This window comes from Aulostomus chinensis, chromosome 4, assembly GCF_037954235.1.
Source record: "Aulostomus chinensis isolate RoL2024-O1b breed Wild chromosome 4, RoL_Achi_v1.0, whole genome shotgun sequence".
NCBI lineage: Eukaryota > Metazoa > Chordata > Actinopteri > Syngnathiformes > Aulostomidae > Aulostomus > Aulostomus chinensis.
This window is the reverse complement of record NC_141323.1, coordinates 26,633,420-26,639,419: the sequence shown is the minus strand read 5'-3', so window position 1 is coordinate 26,639,419 and position 6,000 is coordinate 26,633,420. Positions and strand designations below refer to the sequence as shown.

General features: G+C 44.2%; 1 protein-coding gene, 3 non-coding genes and 3 pseudogenes across 4 annotated transcripts in view; 5 read left to right on the top strand and 2 right to left on the bottom strand.

Annotated features, from left to right (window-relative positions):
• The window catches only part of LOC147264631 (uncharacterized), a 163,678-nt gene that overhangs the window by 26,894 nt on the left and 130,784 nt on the right, over positions 1-6,000 (top strand). The gene's annotated exons all lie outside the window — the stretch shown is intronic.
• Positions 32-140, top strand: LOC147264642 (5S ribosomal RNA; annotated as a pseudogene).
• On the top strand, positions 872-990 carry LOC147264641 (5S ribosomal RNA; annotated as a pseudogene).
• On the top strand, positions 1,722-1,840 carry LOC147264640 (5S ribosomal RNA; annotated as a pseudogene).
• LOC147264639 (5S ribosomal RNA) lies at positions 2,151-2,269 on the top strand. The gene has a single exon (XR_015114614.1). It is a non-coding gene; the product is annotated as a 5S ribosomal RNA (ribosomal RNA).
• Positions 2,671-2,743, bottom strand: trnak-uuu (transfer RNA lysine (anticodon UUU)). Its single transcript has one exon. It is a non-coding gene; the product is annotated as a tRNA-Lys (tRNA).
• trnal-gag (transfer RNA leucine (anticodon GAG)) lies at positions 2,987-3,059 on the bottom strand. Its single transcript has one exon. It is a non-coding gene; the product is annotated as a tRNA-Leu (tRNA).

The window sequence follows — 6,000 nt, the reverse complement described above, 5'->3', positions numbered from 1 at the left end:
CATATAGAGCCCATGTGTGTAAGAGTCAAGGGCTTACGGCCATACCACTCTGAACATGCCCGATCTCGGAAGCTAAGCAGGGTCGGGCCTGGTTAGTACTTGGATGGGAGACCGCCTGGGAATACCAGGTGCTGTAAGCTTTTTTGTTTCTTTGTGAGGAAAGGGCAGCTTTGAGTCTTTGGGGACCAGCATGAGCGAGCTTCCCTCACACACCATTTCTTGAAGCGCCTTTCTGCAGCTTTCAAAAGGAATGTCATGCAGCGTGTAATTTGAAGTAGACAGATGGCAGATGCAGTACTTTTCTCTAGATGACATCAACATTCTTTTCTTTGTATTGACAGGACACCTATTTGGCGTGTGAAAAGACCCTCAGGCTGTTGCGCATCACTTTTTTTCTGAGGTTGTAAAGTGAGTGAAATGGATATAGAGCCCCTTTGTGTAAGAGTCAAGGGCTTACGGCCATACCATTCTGAACTCGTCTTATCTAGGAAGCTAAGCAGGGTCGGGCCTTGTTAGTACTTGGATCGGAGACCGCCTGGGAATACCAGGTGCTGTAAGCTTTTTTGTTTCTTGGTGAGGAAAGGGCAGCTTTGAGTCTTTGGGGACCAGCATGAGCGAGCTTCCCTCACACACCTTTTCTTGAAGCGCCTTTCCGCAGCTTTGAAATTGAATGTCATGCAGCGTGTAATTTGAAGTAGACAGATGGCAGATGCAGTACTTTTCTCTCGATGACATCAACATTCTTTTCTTTGTATTGACAGGACACCTATTTGGCGTGTGAAAAGACCGTGAGGCTGTTGCGCATCACTTTTTTTCTGAGGTTGTAAAGTGAGTGAAATGGATATAGAGCCCATGTGTGTCAGAGACCAGGGCTTACGGCCATACCACTCTAAACACGCCCGATCTCGTCTGATCTTGGAAGCTAAGCAGGGTCGGGCCTGGTTAGTACTTGGATAGGAGACCGCCTAGGAATACCAGGTGCTGTAAGCTTTTTTGTTTCTTTGTGAGGAAAGGGCAGCTTTGAGTGTTTGGGGACCAGCATGAGCGAGCTTCCTTCACACACCTTTTCTTGAAGCGCCTTTCTGCAGCTTTGAAATGGAATGTCATGCAGCGTGTAATTTGAAGTAGACAGATGGCAGATGCAGTACTTTTCTCTAGATGACATCAACATTCTTTTCTTTGTATTGACAGGACACCTATTTGGTGTGTGAAAAGACCGTGAGGCTGTTGCACGTCACTTTTTTTCTGAGGTTGTAAAGTGAGTGAAATGGATATGGAGCCCATGTGTGTAAGAGTCAAGAGCTTACGGCCATACCATTCTGAACTCGTCTGATCTAGGAAGCTAAGCAACGTCGGGCCTTGTTAGTACTTGGATCGGAGACCGCCTGGGAATACCAGGTGCTGTAAGCTTTTTTTTTTCTTTGTGAGGAAAGGGCAGCTTTGTGTCTTTAGGGACCAGCATGAGCGAGCTTCCCTCACACACCTTTTCTTGAAGCGCCTTTCTGCAGCTTTGAAATGGAATGTCATGCAGCGTGTAATTTGAAGTAGACAGATGGCAGATGCAGTACTTTTGTCTAGTTGACATCAACATTCTTTTCGTTGTATTGACAGGACACCTATTTGGCGTGTGAAAAGACCCTGAGCCTTTTGCGCATCACTTTTTTTCTGAGGTTGTAAAGTGAGTGAAATGGATGTAGAGCCCATGTGTGTCAGAGTCCAGTGCTTACGGCCATACCACTCTGAACACGTCCAATCTCGTCTGATCTCAGAAGCTAAGCAGGGTCGGGCCTGGTTAGTACTTGGATGGGAGACCGCCTAGGAATACCAGGTGCTGTAAGCTTTTTTGTTTCTTTGTGAGGAAAGGGCAGCTTTGAGTCTTTGGGGACCAGCATGAGCGAGCTTCCCTCACACACCTTTTCTTGAAGCGCCTTTCTGCAGCTTTGAAATGGAATGTCATGCAGCGTGTAATTTGAAGTAGACAGATGGCAGATGCAGTACTTTTCTCTAGATGACATCATCATTCTTTTCTTTGTATTGACAGGACACCTATTTGGCGTGTGAAAAGACCGTGAGGCTGTTGCGCTTCACTTTTTTCTGAGGTTGTAAAGTCAGTGAAATGGATATAGAGCCCATGTGTGTCAGAGTCAAGGGGTTATGGCCATTCCACTCTGAACACGCCCGATCTCGTCTGATCTCGGCAGCTAAGCAGGGTCGGGCCTGGTTAGTACTTGGATGGGAGACCGCTTGGGAATACCAGGTGCTGTAAGCTTTTTTGTTTTGGCAGATGCAGTACTTTTCTCTCGATGACATCAACATTCTTTTCGTTGTATTGACAGGACACCTATTTGGCTTGCTGATGGAGAATTGTTGGGTGTAGATTCATTGAAGGAGTTTGGTACTGGACCTGCTCTACCTGTAAAGTGTCATGAGATAAGTTTTGTTTTGATTTGGTGCAATATAAATAAAATTAACTTGACCAGTGTTATTTGTGGTCTTTTGTTAATTGCATGCCACATGAAATTATTATTGGTCACTTTTATCTCACATTTGACCTGCAGCTACAGTCTCACAGTGGCAAGACAAGAACACTTCTACTTCTGATGATACCAGTTTGTTCAACACTGAACTTCATCCAGTACCATGTTGTCAAACACTGGAACACCAGCACAGCGCCTGAACAGGGACTTGAACCCTGGACCCTCAGATTAAAAGTCTGATGCTCTACCGTCTGAGCTACTCAGGCTCTTCCTACAGTACTTAGACAGGAAAAGAAACACCTGTGAAGGTCAAACGGCTTCTTTCTTGACTTGTTCAATCCTCCATGTTCAAGTCCACCATGCTTTTGATTGGCTCTGATTCTCTGTGGCAAAATCCAACAAGAGGCTCCAAAAATGTCTTGAATGTCATAAGAATGGACAGGACAAGATGTTAGTTTCCTTCATGTCTGCAGTTCCTCCACTGGAAAGTAAAGTCAATGCTGTTCCTCTGCTGAAACCTGGGATCGGACCAGGGACCTTTAGATCCTCAGTCTAACGCTCTCCCAACTGAGCTGTTTCAGCTCTGAGTGAGGGCCCTGCTTCTCTCATTTTATAATCTCTTCCACTCTCACTAGAACTGATAGAGGATTTGAGCTTCTGAAGTCATGACACATTGAACAGTTCGACAGGACCATTTTTGATGAATGTCTGAATCAAACAAGCCTTTTTTGTTTGTCTTCTTCCCAGTTGCCTCAACATTGTGTGAGCCAATAATTCCACATCTGTACCAGACACACCTCTGGTTGGTGGGTTTTCTGGATCTTTCTGTTCTAACAGTGTCTTTTATCTTAAATATGCCACTTTCACATGAAAACATCAATAACAGGACAATATCAAAACTATTATTGCTGCTGTTGCTGTTGTTGGTTGTGTGTCTGTCTTCCATCCCCCTGTCCCCCTGTCTTTCTCTCTGCTTGTCTTTCACCCTCATCTTGTTCCCCATCTTTTTGTCATTCTCTCCCTCATTTCTCTCTGTCTTTTGTCTTTTCTTCTCTATGTTTTTCTTCTGCTGCTCCAGGATCAGCTCCTATCACACAGTGGTCCAGAACCATTATGAAGCCTGATCATGAATGTGAGCAAAGCTCTTGGAACAGGCCTGCTGCCACCACAACTAAGATCCTGCAGGTCACTAGAAACTCCAGTGTCCAGCTGACAAGTGGACTTTCCTCTGATCTGTGGTGGTGCTGAGTTTAGCAAACATCTCCAACAAGAAGATGAAGGAGGCCATCAACTCCTCCAAGCTTAACATCTATACTGGCTTTACTGGGAGATCAGGAGGTCAAAGCAGATCTTCAACCTCCACCTCAGATGGTTCCTACTCACAGAGATGAGGGACCAGTTCAAACCAGCTACCTGGAGCTCCCTTAAGCCATTGTCCCCATCAGCTAACATCTGGATCTGGACCTGCACCGGTGCTGATTTGTGTCTTGAGTCCCCAGAGTTTGTTGAACCAGAGAAGCTTCAACTGGTGACGGTCGTACAACCAAGTGTGAAGGTGAGCCTGCATTGTCTGATCTGGAGCTAACAGGAGAATTAGCAAGTGCTCTGACTGTTCTAGAGTTGCTGCTTAGTTGAATTTGAATTTATTTGTTGAAATTTTCCAGTTTCTATGAGGTCAGGGAAGATTGGTGTGGATCTAAAGGTCCCTGGTTGGATCCCAGGACATTGTTTTGGCTCATTTGAACATTTTCAAACCCTCGTTGCTCAGATTTTACATGAATTTGATCATGACTTTTGGACAAATGTTTAGTTTATTAATTAAATAATCACTTCAGTTATGAATTTAGTGAGTCACCCAGACTTGGTCAATAACAAAAATTAGTCTGGTTATTATTCAGTTTCCAGTCAGTAGGGACACACACACACGCACACACACACACGCACGCACGCACACACACACACACACACACACACACACACACACACACACACACACAGCCTGTCTTTGGTATAAAATGGTCTGTCACGTTCACGTTGGAAGATTTCTCTGACTCAATTGTGAATAAAGAGATTCTTCATCTGACACCTGAGTCTTGATCCACTGATTCCTCTGATCCACCTCTTTCTGCTCCAACAAGGCTGACATGGATGAGGTGGGTCCATGTCATCCAATCAGTAGGTTTCTCTTCTCAATTAATTTTCTTCATCCCAGTTTAGATTGATTCTTCTCAGCCTAATGAAGGAGCATCTGATCAGGTGTTTGACTGCTTGTTGGTTGTAATTCCATAGATTTTAATCTCAGATGTTATAGAATTAATAAGAACATCTTAAAGACCTTTGTCCAATACTTGAAACTCACCTGTCTGTGGAGGCCCAACTGGCCTTTGGTAGTGAGGTGGTGGATGCATGTGAATGAAATGAGGCTCGGGTTGCTGTGAGGAGCCACTAGAGGGAGACACCTGTCGGTCCTCCCAGCTGACAATGAGGCTTCACAGCTGCATTTGAAGCTGTCCTTTTTGAGTCACAACTGTCTTGAGCTCAGGAGCCAAACTCACCGAAAAAATATGCAAGTGGCTTTGGACAAAAGCGTCTGCTCAATGAAATTGTAGGATTGTAGAATTCTATAAATGTATAATATAATTGTAGAAATGCTCTCTATCCATCCCCAACGTCTGTGCCAGGGTCTCTGGCCAGTGGTCAATGGCTCATATCACCTGCCCAGGATGGATCAAGCTTGCTTGTCTTTGTAATTCTGCACTTATTAGAGACCTGGAAACAAAGGAATGCTGAGAAAGAGAAAATAGGACCTCACACAAATGGGCTTGTGACACAATTTTAAAGAATTTTGTAAATGTGAATCTTTTACAAATGTGTGTGTGAATGTGGTTGTTGTGGCCGAGTGGTGAAGGCGATGGACTAGAAATCCATTGGGGTCTCCCTGCTCAGGTTGGAGTCCTGCCAACAACGTTAAAGTGTTGATGTTCTGGAGGAGACAACATCTGATCTTTTTAGATCCACGAGTCAAAGGTTTTCTTTAAAGTGCTGCAGCAGCTGAGGATGAGGGAGAGACAGAATTTCAAACCATCTTCGTGAGGACATTTTGAAAAATGATGACATTTTGCCACAGTTATTATTGACTTGGAACACTGCAAAAATATCCCCTCTCCAAAAACCCTCCTCTTCAACTTTGTACCCAAGTTGTCTCCTCATCAGGCACCACAGTGTCCAGGATGTTCAGTCAAAAAGTCATTAATGATTTTAAAAATGTCCATCAAACACAAAATAAGGCTTCAAATAGGTAAAATCACCATCTGTAGACTGGACCAATATGCTGATGTGATCCTTTGATTAGTTTAGGATCAGTCAGAGATCAAAGACTGAAGCAGGAGATCAATGCTCAGAACCCAGAGATCAAAGACAGAATTCAGACATCAGAGACAGAATTCAGACATCAAACACATACCTGATGGAGGCTCCACCCCCCCCAGACAGTTTCCATGTAAGTCGTAAGTTTTATTTTTAA